The sequence below is a fragment of the Macrobrachium rosenbergii genome, chromosome 28 (genome assembly GCF_040412425.1).
Source record: "Macrobrachium rosenbergii isolate ZJJX-2024 chromosome 28, ASM4041242v1, whole genome shotgun sequence".
NCBI classification, from domain to species: Eukaryota; Metazoa; Arthropoda; class Malacostraca; order Decapoda; family Palaemonidae; genus Macrobrachium; species Macrobrachium rosenbergii.
In genome coordinates this window covers 26,252,782-26,272,811 of record NC_089768.1, presented here as the reverse complement: position 1 = coordinate 26,272,811, position 20,030 = coordinate 26,252,782, and the positions used below count along the sequence as shown (strand labels likewise).

The 20,030-nt window shown below is 35.2% G+C and overlaps 1 long non-coding RNA gene across 2 annotated transcripts in view; it reads right to left on the bottom strand.

Moving 5' to 3' along the window:
* Window positions 1-10,045: 10,045 nt before the first annotated feature.
* The window catches only part of LOC136854143 (uncharacterized), a 198,370-nt gene continuing 188,385 nt past the window's right edge, over window positions 10,046-20,030 (bottom strand). For both annotated transcript variants that reach the window (XR_010857645.1, XR_010857644.1), the window contains exon 5: window positions 10,046-10,097. This is a non-coding gene — a long non-coding RNA (uncharacterized lncRNA). The remainder of the gene's footprint in view (window positions 10,098-20,030) is intronic.

Genomic DNA, 20,030 nt, shown 5'->3' with positions numbered 1-20,030 from the left:
GCATAGGAGACTGAAGTAAAACGAACAGCTTAAAAGGAAAGTTTCTTATAAACATATATATATATATATATATATATATATATATATATATATATATATATATATATATATATATATATATATATATATATATATTATATCACTTTTGTACGTGATTCATTTATCACACATTACCACCGTTTCTTATTTTTTCACCTGTGTGTGTGTGTGTATATATATATATATATATATGTGTATATATATATATATACTGATATATATATATATGTGTGTGTGTGTGTGTGTGTAAATTGATATATACTGTCTAGGTACTAGGAAAGTGAAGAAGAAAAAAGAAGGGCAAGAGGAAAAGAAGTAGAGTAGAGGAGAGGAAGAAGGAATGAGAAGACAAGAAAGGCGTCGGCCGTCAACTGCTTCAAACGTACCGTCCTTCATCCCCCAATGGCGAAAATGAGAAAGTGAAAGTGGAAACTAATCCGCGTCGCTATTGATATGCTTCCCGAAATCAGCTTTTGATCTCGAGCGGATCTTAAATGCGGTGAATGGAGGCTTGGCAAATAAAAGGATTAAGCTTAAATGCCTCACACACCGATGGAGATTTTCAAGTTTTAATCCTCTCTCGAAAACGCCGGTCCATTTCCCGAAAACGCCGATGTCCATTGAACTCGTCCAGGTTAGTTTGAAAACGCCGATGACTTAGTTCTTTTCAATGATATAGGAAAATTTAGCAGCTCAATGGAGGAGATAAGATCAAACCTGAACTATATCCAGCTGGTTTCATTATGTTACGTCGGGGGTAATAATTCTTACTGACGTAGACTGAAGTATCTGTATGTAATGGACAGAGCTGTAATATACAATAATTCAGTTCTTGCATTAGTTTCCGAGAAGGCGAGAGCTATATACAAATATATGTACTGTGAGTTACTTAGTGACGAAGCGTCTGAATTTGAAATGAGAACACGGTTAATTTTGCGGAATCTCACAGTTATGAAAAAACATTATTCACTCGTTAAAGTGTAGTATACATTTCAAAAACAACAGCAATAGCAAACGAATGCAAAGGTTGCATATGCCACTACTGAATTAAATCAAATTTTCTTTGCTTCTTTGAAGAGTTATAAAGGGCTTACTTAGCCAAATATTTTTTCGTATAATCTGATGCTGAGATTTCAATCAAGTTTAACTAACAATAATAATGCCTAGGATGATGACAGACAGCTAGATAGACAGTTATACTGTTTTGTAAAAAGATGATGTCTGATAACAATTTTTAAGTGAAATATCTGTAGTAACAAGGAAATCAAAGATTAAACGGCTTTTGAAATGGAGCAACACAAAAATAATATTTACGACGGACTAGAAACCCTCTTCAACTAAGATATTCATGGCATAAAGTTATTAACCGAACGAGTGACTGGATAAAAAGCTGAAATTGCAATCATGACGAAGAAAAAATGATGCTTCATTAGCGCTGATTTTCGTGGAAACTTTTCAACTATTTCGTAGACCCGATATATCCAGGAAAGGACTTCTCGAAAATTGATTTTCATCTCTAATTTTTTATTCAGCTGTTTTCTTTCATAATTGGGCTTCGATAATGAGATTCCAATATTTATATTGGCGCAAATACACGTATAAAACTTCGCGCATTCTTTTATGGGGTTGGCTTTCTTCATTATCAATCGGTAAACGTCAACTTTTTTTCATATGAAGTTTTTATTCACTGAACAAAATTCTTTTAGCTTATACACCAATACCATTATCTGTCAGAATCACAAGTATTTTTTTTACAGAATTCATCCACAAATATTCAAATTTATTAACATCCATTACTGTCTCATCTGATCAAAAGTACATAATACTAAAACATAATGATAAAAATGAACGTAGAAAAATTTACACAAAAATAAGGTCTGCCATCAGATCACTGCGATCAGCTCTAGCAATGAGAACGCACATATCAAATGGTGCTCATAAAATATGTTTGCTAAAATAAATCACAGTAGTTAAATGCACTGAGTTTAGGAGAATATATCGAGAATATCTTTTTGAACATTAACTGGCGCACCTCATCGATCTCCTTCGCCCTAGCAGTCTAGGACCTCTAGGACTTCTGTAATATCCTTAGCCCTAAAATCAAGGTTGGTGGGACGTTTCTCGTGATGACAGGTATCGGCGGAGGACGTCAGCCCAATGCTGTAAAGCCTGGTAATCTCAGCTTTGTCCTTACGGTTGGTTACCTGTTTTCCATCAGTCTCTAATGGTGAAGGCACCGAGATGTAGCGAATTCAGAAGATGGAGGTTTTCAATTTGGCTTACCAAAGAGGATGGGTATTTTTTTTTTTATCTTAAATTCAGGCTAGTGTTAGTTCTCTCGGCCAACCGTTAATTCTGATTTCTGATAATTATCAGCAAAGTTTTCAAGTCTATCAAACGTGGTTCGGTACGTCATGATTTACTCGTCCAACGATCTAGCAAATATATATATATATATATATATATATATATATATATATATATATATATATATATATATATATATAGAGAGAGAGAGAGAGAGAGAGAGAGAGAGAGAGAGAGAGAGAGAGAGAGAGAGAGAGAGAGAGAGAGAGAGAATTGCATTGTGCAGTACTGCCACGGGCCATACGTCTCCATGGATTATAATGGTGATGCTGATTAGTATTTTGAATTATTGACTTTCAGCAAAGCTTCCATTAAACAATAATTTCATGAATTTTGAAATGGAACCCATGGTCAATTATTTACTATTCAGACTCTCAACTGTTATAATAAGTTAATTAATAAATAATTAATAAACAATGATCATTAAGCACGAGATTTCAATGACAGTACTGGCCAACAAATATGAAAAGTCACATATACACAATCATAACCTACTCACATTTAACAACGCGTACATAAAGCAAACTGTTGTTAAAGGGAAATACGGAATATTTATATTTACCTCAAAAGATGAAACGTTTTAGGTAATATTTCATAAATAATATAGGTTGAAGACTCAGCTGAGAGCTATGATGGATTCTCAGGTATAGTGCGATGTTCATGCAGATATTCATTTAAATGAAAGAAAAGAATAAATAAAACAAGTTTTGCCAAACAAAACTAAGAAATTCCCTTTTTAGCAAAGTACTCTCGACTCCATATGGAGTCTATCTGTCGTGGGAGGACTGCGATGAGCTCTGGCAGGAGCAATAAGCTTGTTACCTGGGACTTTCACGGCGCCTGAATCCGAATAACGTGATGGTGTCTGGCTCTGCAACAAAGTGGTTTTGGTCTCTGAACTGCAACTGCTGTGCTTGGGTAACATTTTCTGCAGTTCATTGTGTGTGCATGTGTGTATGTGCTGCATTTCATTGTGTTTGTGCGTGCGTGTGTGTGTTGCATTTCATTGTGATTGTGCATGAGTTGCATTAAATTGTTTTAGCATGTATGTATGTGTTGAATTTCACTGTGTTTGTGCGTGTGTGTGTGTTGCATTTCATTGAGTTTGTGCATAAGTTGCATTTAATTGTTTGTGCATATCTATATGTGCTGCATTTCACTGTCTTTGTGCCTGAGTGTAAAAGCTACATTTCATTGTGTGTGAGTGTGTGTGTGTGTGTGTGTGTGTGTGTGTGTGTGTGTGTGTGTGTGTGTGTGTGTGTGTGTGTGTGTGAGAGAGAGAGAGAGAGAGAGAGAGAGAGAGGAAATTTTTCCTAACTAAAAATTAAAAACAAATCCTGTCGACTCCATTTTCGTTCCAAGAGATATTCCAATTATGTTCAGAATTCATTCTGTTATGCATCTCGTTAAGAGACGTCTATTCAACATCCGGTGAATAAATAGCGTTGTTACGAAGATTTTTCTTTCATCTGATCATATAATGAATATTTTCAAAAGATCTTTTAATATGTTCCCTTTTACGGATTGCGGCAATCAAGGCTATTTTAGGCGTTATTTCGATCATCGAATATAAAAATAAAAGCAAAATAAACTGTCATGAAGTGGCAATTCATTAAGTGCATCTGGTTTGATTTTTCTATCTAACTGGCAAGTGTGGGCTCACAAAATTGTAAAACTGTTTATTCTGCTGCATCAGAGAGAGAGAGAGAGAGAGAGAGAGAGAGAGAGAGAGAGAGAGAAGAGAGAGAAGGAACTGTATGATTTCGATAAAAGAGAAAACATCACACCATCAGGGCGAACGCAGCGCACAAACAATCATCATCTCCAGGGTAATGGCTGGAATATGCAGGCGTACATTTTACGATAGCTCCTATAATTTTATTATATTAAATAAATTATCGTATCTTATTTGTGGTAGAATTCCCCTAAAGATGTGATCAAGAAATCACGAAACGTCGGAATAAAGCACGATTATGTAGGCCTGCATATTACAGCCTTTACCACAGAAAAAAAAAAAAACTTTAAAAACAATGTTGTGATCAAAATTTTGATCGAAATACAACGGCCACATGGCTCCAAAAAAGCGATGGACTGCGAAATTCCTGTTATGAAATCGTTACCTGGACAAAAGATCGATTAAAAGCGAAAACTGGAATTGCGAGAAAAAATAAAATTTTATTAGCACTGATTTATCACATAATTTCATAAACCCGTGTCATTTATTGATTTACGCAGAGAGATGTTTTATGGAAATATATTTTCTAAAGCTTTCTCTCCTTTTTTTTAAATTTTTGCTTCAAAACTAAGACAAAAAAATTACTGGTAATGAGAGTTATGCAGCAGTACTATTCCATAACGCTCATCGTACTAAATGTTTAAGGCTTTCCCAGGAACTTCCCTTCCTGTTATACCGGATTTTGATACCATAAAATTGCTATTTATGAACTTTTCTCCAAAGACTATATATATATATATATATACACACACACACACACACACACACACACACACATATATATATATATATATATATATATATATATATATATAATATATATATATATATATATATATATATATATATATATATATATATATATATATATATATATATATATATATATATATATATATATATATATATATATATATATATATATATATATATGTAACTGATCACAAAGGTGACCTTTGAAAAAAAGAATGTGATAGCTTTTCGTAGGCGTGAGATCATATGACTGAACACAGCATGTAACGAAATGCTTGGGTGTTTTCCGCATTCAGGAAGAAGTCAACGTTCTCAGAGACCCTTAGTTGCTAAACACGTGGAATGGAAGTGGAATTTCAGCTTAGAAACTTCTAAAAGGTTATCTGGATTTGAAGAGAATATCACTGCGTTTTTTCTCCTGGTTGAGTGTGTAGGTACGTGTGTGACCAAGTACCTCGTGACGCCTTGGAGTATAGAGGGCGTGTCTTTGTCGAACACTGAACTCGTTGGGGATGTCACGAGAGTGTGTTCATATGTGCTCTGCAAAATGAATATAATGGGAGTATTCATTGAATGAGTGGGCACTGCGATCCGTTATTTTTATAACTGAGTATGTGAACTGTGCAAAATGAAGCTCACACATGGAGGCTGTGTTCCAGAGGATTTTTGTGAAGGGAGTACAACTCATAAACACTTTAGATTTTTTGTTCAGACTGGAAAAACTCTATCCATGTTGCAGTGAAATCTTGTGTTTATGCATTTGTATTTTGTGAATTTGGTTTTTAATATAAATCGTTCTTTTGCAGGAATCCCACGTTCCTCTTCAAAATAGGGAGTGGTGTGACATTTATTCATATATGAAATGACCTTTATAATGAACTGTGTGACCGTTTTATTGTTTTGGATGACAGATGGGTTGTTTATGCGTTTTTACTTTAAATAATCGGGCGTCGATGTTTGGACCTTATTCAGTAGATTCTCATAGATATGTGTGTCATTCGATTTCATTCTTTCGTAGCTTATTTGAAGTTTTTTCCGTTATTTCTGTCAATAAAGTTTAGTTTTGTAACTCAGTGTCTCATTCCAGTAGCCCTTAGAATTAAGTTAGGTGAAATGAACAGCTTATGATGTGAAGATGAGAGATCAGCTGCCACAACAAGTCGGCTCTCGCTACCAAACTCATCTCAGAGTAAGTGAGATGCTAACCTCAGTCCTTAAAACAGAGAAATAATAAAATACCGGCCTCGAAAATCGGGCTGGTAACATATATATGGTAAAAAAAACAACAGGGAGTAAAAACAACAGGGGGTAAAAAATAACAGGGAAGTAAAAATTAACAGGAGTAAAAAATAATAGGGGGTAAAAATTAACAGGGGATAAAAAATAACAGGGGGTAAAAATTAATACTGAGTAAATAATATTGGGTAAAATATAAATGGGTAAAAATAACAGGGGTGAAAAATAACAAGGGGTTAAATAAAAGCGGGAAAAATTAATAGGGGGGAAAAATAACAGAGGGTAAAAATAACAAGAGGTAAAAAATTACCAAGGGGTAAAAAATACCGGGGGTAAAAATTAACAGGGGTAAAAAATAACAAGGGATAAAAATAAGGCACAAAAATTAACAGGGGTAACAAATAACAATGAGTAAAATTAACAAGGGTAAAAAATAATAGGGGGTAAAATTAACAAGGAGTAAAAATAATAGGGGGTAAAAATTTAAAAGTGGGTAAAAATAACAAGGGTTAAAAATAATGGAGTAAAAATTAACAGGGTGTAAAAATAAAAATAACAAGGGGTAAAAACAAACACTGGGTAAAAAAAATAACAGGGGGTAAAAACAAGGGGGTATAAATTAACAGATGGTAAAAATTAATGGGCTAAAAAATAACATGGGGTCAAAATTAAAAGGGGGTAAAAATAACGAGGTGAAAATTAAAAGGCGGGTAAAAATAACAAGGGGTAAAATATAACAGTGGGGAAAAATAATAGAAGGTAAAAATAACAGGGTAAAAATTAACATGGGGTAAAAATTAACAGGGGGTAAAAATAACAGGGGATAAGTATTAATAGGGAATAAAAATTAACAGGGGATAAAAATAACATGAGGTAAAAAATAACATGGGTAAAAATAACGGGGGTAAAAATTAACGGGGTTAAAAAATTAACAGGGGGTAAAAATAACAGGGGTAAAAATTAACATGGAGGTAAAAAAAACATGAGGGGATAAAAATTGAGCGGGGGCAAAAAGTAAGAGGGGTGAAAATTAACAGGGGGGAATAACAAGGTGTAAAAATTAACGGGGGTAAAAATATCAGGGTAAAAATTAACGGGGTAAAAATGAGAGGGGGGCCAAATTAACGGGGTAAAAAATAAGAGGGGGTAAAATTAACAGGCGGTAAAAATAACAGGGGGTAAAAAATAACAGGGGGTAAAAATAACGGTAAAAATTAACAGGGTGAGTAAACATTAACAATGAGGTAAAAATCAACGAGGGGTAAAAATTAACAGGGGGGGAGAGGGTTAAAAATAACGGGATAAAAATAACGTAAAAATTGCCAGGGGGCTATAAAGCAATAGGGGCACGAAACATGGGGAGACTCCACATGATGCAAAACATTTCAGAAAAGGTGAAAATATTTAATACAAATGAAAAATCAACGCAGATTCACACATGAATGACCATATTATAATATTTTCTTAGTTTCATGATCATTTAAGACCTTATAACATATCTCAGGAGATAAGAGAGCATACCTGAGAGAGAGAGAGAGAGAGAGAGAGAGAGAGAGAGAGAGAGAGAGAGAGAGAGAGAGAGAGAGAGAGAGAGGTAACAAAATATCTGAACAAAACAGGAATTCATAGAGACTTGCCAAAGGAGAACACCGCTCGACCCAGAACGAGCCAACAGCATCAAAGCTCTTGTATATATATATATATATATATATATATATATATATATATATATATATATATATATATATATATATATATATATATATATATATATATATATATATATATATATATATATATAATATAAAGTACCATATTCAACTCAGTCTTGAGTTATACAGTTAAGCTGGTCCCAAGCCATGACCTACGTTTTAGTTTATATATACAGTATATATATATATATATATATATATATATGTGTGTGTGTGTGTGTGTATGTATGTATATATATATATATATATATATATATATATATATATATATATATATATATATATTATATGGAAACGAGGGAAACCTCTTCCTCACCAACCCTCCTATCAATCACAGTAAAATAAAGCATAAGAGTAAATATTTTAATGTCCTGTGAATTCATACTAAGTATAGAAGCTGTGGGTAAATAATCCGCCCTTTTTGATGTCTCTCACCCGTCCCTTGGGTAAGCTTTAACCTTCCTTTGACTGAGTGATCTACCCCGAGACCTTAATTCCAGGTGAAATCCTACGGAGATTAATCCTTGCAGTGACTCACAAGCGATAACGTTCTGGCACCATGACACCTGGGCATGTGTGACCTCGCAAGGCAGCATGGCCGCCAAACGCCACGTGCGAGCCTTCTATAGAAAACGAAGTACCAGCAAAGGCAACGCCACCTGGATGGAGTGGTATCTTAATCTTCCAACGTTACAAAAGGGCGCCGCGACGGCAAATCAACCTCAGAGACGTTTGGACAACCTACCCAGGACACTTGCAGTCCTCTTGCTACCTTCGGGGTGTCCCCTTGCTTTCCCACGTGGCTGGTCTAAAATCCCGAGTTACTTTTGTGGTGACCCCCATTCATTACCACCCTCCATTACTGGCGCCTTCAGACGAGGAACCCCTATGTCATGAAGATGATAATGTACCAAAATTAAGGTTCTCGAAGTCAGTCACACACCCTGTTATTTTCTCTCACTATTTAATTTTCTCTTCTTAGTTCGATTTACCTCAGTGAAACCTGTGTTCATAAATAAAGTACGTAACCTAGTAACGTAAGTGTATTAACCATTGTTGCAGGATCGAGTTGCTTGGCACCATAAGTGCAACCCCCCTCGATTCCCTTTAATTACGCTGTCAACTATTTAGTAACCGTTGAATTCTCGATTGCAGATAGGAGTGTTTGCTGTGGAACTATCTCATCATCTTGTGTGTGCACAATGGCTTTACCCACTGTATCCCCATTGCGGTGCCCTTTGAAGCGGGCCCCCCCTTGTGTATCATCGAGGATCTTTCATCTACTGAATAACGGATTTGTTCGACAGGACTCTGATCCCCCTGTCCTTTATCATCCCATTCTTCTGATTGTGTTTTACGTAAATATAATTAATTACGTGAACCCTAAGTGTTTACCTGACCACTCCCTTATTTGCAGGAGCCGACATATTTCTCTAGTATGCTTTTGTCTGAACCCAGAGCTAGATATTAGATGCTATTACACTTTCCCCCTCCATGGTAAGTTTCCATGAATCTTAGTTAGAATCATTCTGTGGCCATAAATCAGCCAAGTTGACCTCTGATCCAGAAAAAACCATATAAATATACATATATATACATATATATGTATGTATATATAAATATATGTATATATATACATATATGTATATATATGTGTATATATATATATATATATATATATATATATATATATATATATATATATATATATACTGTATATATTCATATATGTAGGTGTTTATATATACATACATACATACACACAAACACACTCACACACATATATATTTGTATATGTCTATTTGCGAAGTTTTTACATCATCAACAAAATGACCCGTCCCAGTTTCTATATACTTTCCATATTTAAGAGCCTATCTATAATGGAAAGATGACTCATTTATTTGAGTTGTCTGCTTAAATATCTGAACCACATAAATTCACCGAACGTACATTCTAAGTGATCAATATCACTTCGGCATGCAAAACATTACTGGTGGTACTTAACATTAAAGACAACTAAATCTCCTTTTCCATAGGTTTTCCAAATATTTCCTTTTACTTGAAACAGAAATGCTAGTTTCCAGAGGATTCTCTTTTTTCTTTTTATTATGGCGAAGATGAAGGTCTTTAATATTATGCCAACTGCAATAAAAAAAAACCTGAAAATTGTTGGCTCAACCAATATTGCTTATAGGATTTAACACTCACCTATAATTGTAGGTCGGCTCTGTGCGTTATCTCTTGAATGGGTTTGACTGAAAGGAGAAGAATCATTTTCAACATACAGCGATAGTTACTAATAATCAAGCTGAGTTCCTAAAATATAATCATGAGAAAACATGTCATTAACAGACATGACATTGGTTATTTACTGTGGATGAACGTGCATGGCCCATCTATCTACCTTTAAAATAAAATTAAAAATATTTGTTTTTATAAGAGCAACGAAACAAAAATCTTTTGACACAAAAATGTCAATTTCATTTTTTTATATGAATGCGGTCAGTTGTGAGGTCCAGCGATTAGCCTTGGCTGTGACGGAAAGCTTGTTAGTCGCGAGCCTCATGGCGCGTGAATCCGAAGCACGGAATAGTATTTGGAACTCCACAAAATGGAATGGGCCCGGAAAAACATTGTTATTTTGTTGCAGTATATATTTTATATTTTTGAGAGAGAGAGAGAGAGAGAGAGAGAGAGAGAGAGAGAGAGAGAGAGAGAGAGAGAGAGAGAGAGAGAGAGAGAGAGAGAGTATTCAGACACTTTTTTCTAGTCTTTAATCTTGCCATTATAATTTAAATTCTCATCACTGGTTACAGATTGGTAAGAAATTTCAGCTAGATGAGAAAGAAATTATATTAGAAGGTCAGTGTATTTTTAACACAAAAGTTCGTAAATTGGTGCCATTATGACCCATTAGGAACCAATAATCGTGTTTCTCTTTTAGTTATCAGAGCTAATTACTACAAAATCCAGTCACTGCAATGTTGTAGAGAAATAGAAAACAAAATAAATACATTTTCAATGCTTTTACAGATATATCAGTGAAGACTCTTTACGACTAAAATATTGGTAAAATCTTTACAACAAAATCAAAGATAAAGGAAAGAGTTTTTTTTTTTTGTCTCGTGGATCCAGTTTCCATTTTGAAGCGATAACTCTAGGAATCGACAATCTCATTTAAAAATACTCATAAATCACTTCTGATATGATATATTGTGCATGTTTTTAATACATTTACACATTATATTTTTTATTACTATTTTGTGTTCCAAATGATTAACTTTTAACTCAAGTAATTCTTTTGCCAGCGATAATGTAGTATCCGAAAACTTAAGCAGTCTCTCTCTCTCTCTCTCTCTCTCTCTCTCTCTCTCTCTCTCTCTCTCTCTCTCTCTCTCTCTCTCTCTCTGTGTTTATAAGAATTTCATTGTTATGTAAAATGAACATTTACGGTTCGTGGAATACAATTCTCACATTTTCGCTGTAATGCAAATAATTTGCCCTTGTTTTGAAACAAGAACTGCTCACGGTACATAAATGTTACAACTTATAAAACCACTATAATTAGTACAACACTATATATATATATATATATATATATATATATATATATATATATATATATATATATATATATATATATATATATATTATCAAATAATTTTATTCACACGTCAATCGGCTCACTTGACCTTTTTAACTTTTTTCGAGTGGATAAATGCGGTTGCGAAAATTCAACTTGAATTAATTATATATATATATATATATATATATATATATATATATATATATATATATATATATATATATATATATTATATATATATATATATATATATATATATATATATATATATATATATATATATATATATACACATACATACAAGTACGTGAGGTAATCTTTTTCTTATTTAGATTTATCCACTCTGGGAGACACAACTTGAATTAGGCCAAGTGACCTGGTTGACGTGAGAAGAAAATCAGTTGTCGAGCATCATGATAAAAATGGACGGCTCTTGGCAAACACCTATTAGAGTGCACACCTGTCATTTGAAAAGGAACCCGATGATGATTATGAATCTTCTCGTGATGACGATTCCTTTTTTATTCAGAGATCGAAATAACCACCCAAAGCCCGTAACTGGCACAGACCATAAAGAGACCAGTTCAAAATATCTTTCTAAAACACTGCTAATGATCAAGAAAAAGAATCGTTATCGTCGAACTTCTTGTCGAACTGACTATGCTAACAAGGAGTTTGTATAAATATAGAAGCTGAACATTTCCAGATGTAGTTATCCTCTAACTGGAATGCCGTAATACAAGAAGGTATATTTTTCCAGGTGGGAAACGAAACGGAAAGGTAAATCTATATATTTAACACCATGGAGGAAAGGTTATTGGGAATATGATGGGATTAATACGACAAATGGAAATGCATTCCTCAGAACAAAGATAGGTGCTAAGGCGCCGAATCTCGAAAAGAGAAAGACAAACGATTGATTGCTCGTTTCACACAATCAGGCCGGTGAGGAGAATAAACAGCTTCCTTACTAAACGCTGCCCAAATGGCTTAATACAAAAGAAAAACATATAAAATACAAAATTATATTATACTAATTAAAGTAAAAAGGACAGCAAACTGACAATGGATAGATAGATAGATAGATAGATAGATAGATTAGATAGAGTGATTTTAAATGGGAGGAAGATCAGTACCCGTCGATGCAATAATTTCCAGATGCCAAATCAGATAAATATTGATCTCTCCAAATCGGGCTTCATATTTTGATGCGGAAACAAAGGAAATTTTATATTAAAACTCAGAATTGAATAAGTTGAAAAATACTGCGAGAGAGAGAGAGAGAGAGAGAGAGAGAGAGAGAGAGAGAGAGAGAGAGAGAGAGAGAGAGAGAGAGAGATTCACTGCACAGCACTATAGGTTAAGTATTTCGTGTGAAGTGTGGCAAGTGCGATTTTCCATTTTTCATCTGATTTACTTGTGCATGAAAAGCGTCAGACAAAAGTCTGCTACATTAAATTATGCAATTAGAATTTATTTTCATAGGGTTAAATGCGATTTCAGGAGACCAAAACAGCGTACCCCCATAGACAAAAAAACTAATTTTTTATGTGAGGAACATTTCTTGACACTAATTTACCACTACTGATATTAATTAGAATGATCAATTCGTCTGTTAATTGCAATTGTAGCTTTTTACTTTATTTAATTTTTCTTTATTGTAATTCACTCATTTTTCATCGTTTCTCCCCTCTCGAATGAAGAGGACGTAAAATTCTTTGGTAACGAAGAAATTAAAATGACATTTTATCACAAGCTTCCAAAAAAATGTTCAGTCTGATATGTAGACTAAATGAACAAGAAAAATGACAGGACGATAAAAGACGAATGTTTCTTGATAATCCTTTTCATTCCATACGAACAAGAAGAATTCTCGTTCTCCGGACCGTAATAAGAATCCATTTATAGAGAAGTTTTCTTCAAAAGGCTGAGCCAATTAGGGATCTTATTGGGAGGTTGTTAGTTTGATTTTAGCATACGATGAAAGGAGCTGAAGACGCGACTAATAATTGTCATTCGCTCTGAGAACGAACAAAGCATTGTGATCACAGGTGCATCTGCGAGGTGCTGTTCAACGATCTCCTTTCATGTAGGTAGAGAGCGAGAAGGAGAGAGTCTTTGATGTTTACTGAAAATTCTTGATAGAGAGCCAAAGAATATGAGAGAAAACAAGTTCCGCAACAAAAGCCTTCTTCGTTTATCCGAACGAATTCTATCTAATGGCTATGTGACGGTGTTTCTTTATTTGCCGAGGCAAAATGTCAGCTAAGGCCATCTTTTCTGGTGCCTGAGGGCTAAAACAAAAACCGCCTTTACACGTGAAGACACGGGGGGATTTTGCACGGTTTAGTGAGAGAGAGAGAGAGAGAGAGAGAGAGAGAGAGAGAGAGAGAGAGAGAGTTTACTACTGAATAATTTAATCATCAGATACAGAATCGCTTTAAGTAAAATCCTAATGCAATAAATAATGTAACCAGATTTTGTAGTCATGCATTGAAATCACATTCATAAATGTAATTGCATTCCACAATCGAAAACATCACTCGGTTGTGAGACGTCTGTTTTGACAGTCATTCAACAGCTGTTGATACGTTGTCAGTGGATAAATAAAAGTTTGACAAATCATCACTTGTTGACTTACATTTTTATTATTTCGTTAATCTCCAACGAAAAGGTGATTCGAGTGGGCAGGTCTATCATTATAAAAATATATATCAACATTTGTAATTCCATCATAAACATCAACAACAAGGGTACTCTGGATGAATCAGTTACGAAATCAGATCAATACGGTATCTCAGCTATTTTCAACAACTCTCAATGACTCCGCGTAAGTGATACGTGAATAAAATAAATATTTTTTGCTGCCTCACCGAAAAATGTAAAAAAAAAATAAATAAAAAATTACCCTTTTTTATTCGACATGAATTCGATCTGCTGTGAGAGGAATGTGACTTGTAAAGGTTACAAAAAGGAGGGGAAAAAAACCGCTCGATAGCGGTGACTTCATGCTGCATAAAATCGGACACAGTTTAGTATTTGATACAGCGACAAAAATGGAATAGTTTTGCAGCCTATTGTTATATCACAATAGAATCATGGTTACATATCAAGAGAGAGAGAGAGAGAGAGAGAGAGAGAGAGAGAGAGAGAGAGAGAGAGAGAGAGAGAGAGTAATTTATTCCAGGGCAAATTTACGTCCATTTCTCAAGAGCAAAATATTTCAAGCGAAGACCAACAGTTAAACAACGAATGGTGCGAAGTTTTATGGAATTCCCTCAGAAAAAAAAAACGAGAAACTGATCATTAAAAAGATCCATTCACTTGATCACAATACGATTCTTTTTATCGAGATGTTTTTTTTTGAAAGGTGGAGCCAATTAGCGATTTTATTAAGGTTGTTATTGTGATCGAAACATTCGAATAATGCTGCTGATGGCGCAACCACTTGAACTAAGCATTTTCATACCGTGTGACATCATGAGAGCTGTTTTTCTTTTGGAATCCTTTGATATATATATATATATATATATATATATATATATATATATATAGAGAGAGAGAGAGAGAGAGAGAGAGAGAGAGAGAGAGAGAGAGAGAGAGAGAGAGATACACTGATGTGTAGGCATAGCTTCAGGGTGCGAATGAGTGACAAAATAAAACAAATAGACCTCATTTTCCATTAGACATAAATGCAACAAAATTATGTTATGATGCGGAACAGAGAATTTGCTATTACTACAGCTAAGAGAAGAAGAAGAAGAAGAAGAAGAAGAAGAAGAAGAAGAAGAAGAAGAAGAAGAAGAAGAAGAAGAAGAAGAAGAAGAAGAGAGAGAAAGAGAGAGTACCAAAGGTCAGCTTTACTTCATTATGATAGTCAGAAATTTGAACCCTCAATATTTGATACACAGTGGGTACCTTATAACTGCTACACTCAGGGAAAACGGAGGGCAGAATGACTGACAGCTTCACCATTGCAAACGGACATTATCAGTTTCTACGTTACGTATATTATTTAACTCTCATGACTGATTGAGGATATATCATGTTATTCACTGCACAAATACAATCGTATGGATAAATTTGAAAAGACTCTAATTTATTTTGAATTAAACTTTTACTAAGCAGAAACAACCGACTTTCGGCGAATGATAACGGTGCAGAATCTCTGATATATATGTAAGGCAAGAAACTGCATACAGTTATGTATCATCATCATTTTCTTTTACTCCGTACACATACAATCTGTTTGAATTTGTTGTCCTTTTATCTTCGTTTTTATTTAAAAAAAATCTTCTTTCTGAATTGGTCAGATAATTAATAAGGCTAACTTCTTTTGATAATCTGCTTTGCCTAATTAGTCCTTTAATCCCACGAGAGAAGCATGGATATCTTATGTATCTATAAAGCTATTCCTTACCCTTGCCACAGAGACTTATAGCACACAATTCCGTATCTTCTGATTTTACCACATAATTGTTTACAATTCATCATCACCATCGCCCCATACATCATCCATGGCTTTATCTTCCACAACTCGTCTCCGGCTTCCCTTCTCACAGTTCTCATCCAAGTAAGTCACGGTATTCCAACTTTTTTTATGTCAACATTGGCCAAACTGACACTATCCCCACTGTCCTCCCACGTGTTGTGTGGAGGACATGTCCAAGCCATTATCTCATCAGCATCTCATCTAAATATGTAACTTTCGTAATTTTCCTTCTGGTACCATTCCTGACTCTACAGTGGTCATATGGCATGGTGGAGTCAGGACAAGATTTTCATTAATTTACATCAATTTGAGCAGCACCCTGTAAGTTATTTGCCCCACTCTTACATGTGAATAATTGGCAAAGATGCCAAAGAGTAAATATTATCCTATATATTCGCCACGTCACTCTACAGATAAAACACCATACAGAGCTCAATGTTCTTTAATAGTAACCCCCAACACTCTCTCTCTCTCTCTCTCTCTCTCTCTCTCGCACATTGTTCTTGTTCATTGTGAAGCTGGTGGTTTTCACTGTGTATCTATTGTTACAGGGGATAAATCTTGTAGCTTATTGCTTCTATTTTTCAACGTCTAAAATGTTGTTCTACTCTTTTATTCAAATAAGTCTCATTTACTGACCGAAAGACTACAATTTCCTTATATTTTCCATGTTTACAATTTCCCTTATCCTTCCTTGGACCAAAAGTTCTCTTTGTGAAAGTTGTTTCCAGTTGCACGGGATATTATTCTGGATATTTTTATGACAGTCTTAGTAGTTTCGACGAAATTCTCTTTCCATTCCTCAATTAACTCTCCTTTATTCTTCGTATCACCTTTCCAAAGCTCACCTCCCAGTGCAGAACCAGAGGTCATTTAAGCACGTCTTTATTAGAGGTCACTTGAGCGCGCCATTATTATGTGGGAGGAACTATGTGACAACGGCGTTCAAGGTACAAGCTCGTGTGAGGGCTATTGCATGGGACTACCAGACGTTATCATCTCCCTCGGAATCCAATCGCCTTCTTCCTTCCAAGAGCCTCACCTACGTGCCTTCAGGGAGAGGGAGATATGTGGAGTTCGAGGGGCGTAAGCCACAAGACAAACTCCCCGGAAAGTCAGCACTTGTGTCACAGACTGGAGACCCAGTTGCTCCAATCCTCGAATTAATGAGCACCTTCTTTCTCAATGGCGCTCCAACTTCCAGGCCTAATTAGATTGCCTTTCCTCCTAATTCCTTTTAATTCTTTTCTTCCATTTTTTCGCTTTTTCTATTTTTCCACCAGCTTCTCTCGAGATCTCAATTCTACGGAAACATAATTCGGAAAAGCCGAGAGGCATTATTTGATACCCTTATCTTGTAGGCAGAGCGATACTGAAGTGGCAAAGAGGCAGTAGCAGAAACGAGCTCCTTAAGATCCTCATTTTGTGGGCGTTGATTCCCCAAACTGAGGGATGAAACAGCTTTACTTTTTAACTTACAGTTACGTCGATATTCAGTAACGCCCGAGTGGGGTTCCGATCTCTGGGATGAAATTACAAGCATACGCAAGCGAGCATTTATAAATATGCGCGCTTGCGTATGCTTGTAATTTATATGACTACAAAACAACGCTCAATAAGCGCATTTATACTGAAAAGTGTGTAATGTATCAACAGATGCATTTTAGTATCAAAATGCGCAGGCAAACACGAATTACAGAGATTCGTCAAGGATTTTAATATTTCCTTTTCAGAGCGCGTTATTTCATCTGAATATAGTCTTAATTAGTCGGCATTATAACCGTTGCATTTACTCAGTATCAAAGGGATTGGACACTAAATAATGATAACATCACTTCAAAAGGGAATCTAGAGTCTCATTATGAATCTCCTGTTTGTGGACACTGGGGAGACAGTGTAACATTAATTATGTATTTTCATTATCACAATAAAATATGGAAAATACGGCAACTAATTCCAGCTCGTTCATACACATATTAAATTTGGAACCCCGTTGTACCAAACTTTTTATTAAGTCTAATGTCTTTATTGTTTTGTTGAAATTGACATTTAACATATGAATTTAACCAACGTTGTGAATCAGATTTATGTTTTCGGCCGAAGTTGTTTTTATCTGTCTGCTTAACTTAAGCAGTTACAAAAAAATCTATTGACAAGAAACAATAAGAATGTTTTGGCCGCTCAGACGATCAATAAACAGTAATAGGATTTAATTCGATCTGAAACCGAGACTTCAAGAGACAGGGCCCCAAATCGTTTTGGGAACTGCTGCAGGAACCTATTTTTTTCATTTGGCTAAACTTTGGAATGCTGCCTAATTCTTCTCGTGAAAGATGACCATAAGAAGGCCTGCCCATTAGGATGAAATATGGGATGAGGACCAGCATCTTAGATCCATGGACAGAATATGTGTATTTATAAAAGATCATCATGTTATTTAGACTAAATAATGGGATGTGGTCCTGTGATATCAAGATTAATGATTCAGTTTTAGTTGGGATATTCTGCTGTTTAAACTGGCGAAGTATGTTACCGGTTTTTAGGATATTTTACCGCTCTCTTATCTGATTTCTTGAATTGTATTGAAGTCTCTCACGGTTGCAGACTGGATATAAGTGTGACCGTGTCTGGTGCGGCAGAGCTATGCATAATGAGATGTTGGGAATTTCTTGGGATATGTACACTACAAGTAGGATCAATGAAAGAAAGGAATTATTTCATTTTTGGAACTGGTTATTTCAAAGTAAGAATGACAAGAGAGAAAATAAAGACAGTAAGAAAAAACAGGAAAGGGAAGTTTCAGGGAGCCTGCGAGTGTGAAAGGGTGATTGTAGTGGGTCCGGATGAGTAGCTTTGAGACCTTTGAGTGAATAATACCATCAAAGCTTGTTAACATATATTCTGAAGGGAGCTAACTTATTAAAAGTATAATTAAGAAGGAGGAAATAAAAAGACACTGTCATAATGTCGGCTAACGACCGGTAAAGCTGGCTGGTGGCTGTAATTATGAGAAGTGAAAGTACTTTTGAAAGTAAACGGAACAACCAATATGGTGACAGTAACATTACGATGGAGGATGATAATAATAATGATATTGACATCAGAAATACTTTGTGAAAAAATTGTTATCGTCTTGGTTACTCTGATAAATCTCTTTCGGGGAAAATATTCGATGTCGTCAGGGTATTAGTCCCAATCCAGGCTTACAGTCAAGGAAATGCGCGTAAATGCTTTTCCCGGTACTTTTAGAAAGTCGCTTTTGCAGAAGCGACAAGGAAAAGCATTTGGACAAATATCTCCTAAATGAAATAAAAATATTCAAACTAAAAATATAAAAAACACCTAGAAAGCACGATTAAAATATTGATGGTATCGTAGTAATAACGAACGCAGAGAAATATTAGTCTAAAACAAATTGAAAATCTGATTGTTCTATTGAATTTCCCGATTTTTATCAACCATGTCCACTACTAAAATCGATAGCATTAAACAGACTGGTCTGTACACGGATGTAAACAAATTTAGAACAAGAAAGGGAACAAATGGAGGCCATTATCTGGCAATCACTGGAAAACGACCGAAATGAGAAGAGGAGTCTTGGATTTAGTGCTTTGGAAGGTGAGGATCAAGTGGGCTTTGGGTAATGCAGTTAGTTCCTACATTTCAATGCCTGACAGTAAAGTGGATGCTTAGCAATTCAAAAAGAAAAACACACTCACATGCAAACACATACATACGTACGAGAGAGCACGAGAGTTATGCAACTTACAAAGCGAGAGAGAGAGAGAGAGAGAGAGAGAGAGAGAGAGAGAGAGAGAGAGAGAAAACATTCCATTATACAAAAATCACCAGTGATTAGCCTCGAATGCAAATTCCAGACTGAATTCTATCCTTTAGTGGCCTTCCCTCACTCCCAGTAGTGTCATTTAGCTCTCTGTATCTCGTTCCAGCCAAAGGCTTTTTCGTTCCACTTTGGTTTTGTCCTCTTGTTCGGTCTCTTGTAATCCAATAACCTCTGTCCAAGATCCAGTATCCTACTGACCTTTGTTTCGATCTCTGCATCACATTAACCTGTTATGATATCCTATGTCCTACTGACCTCTGTCCCGT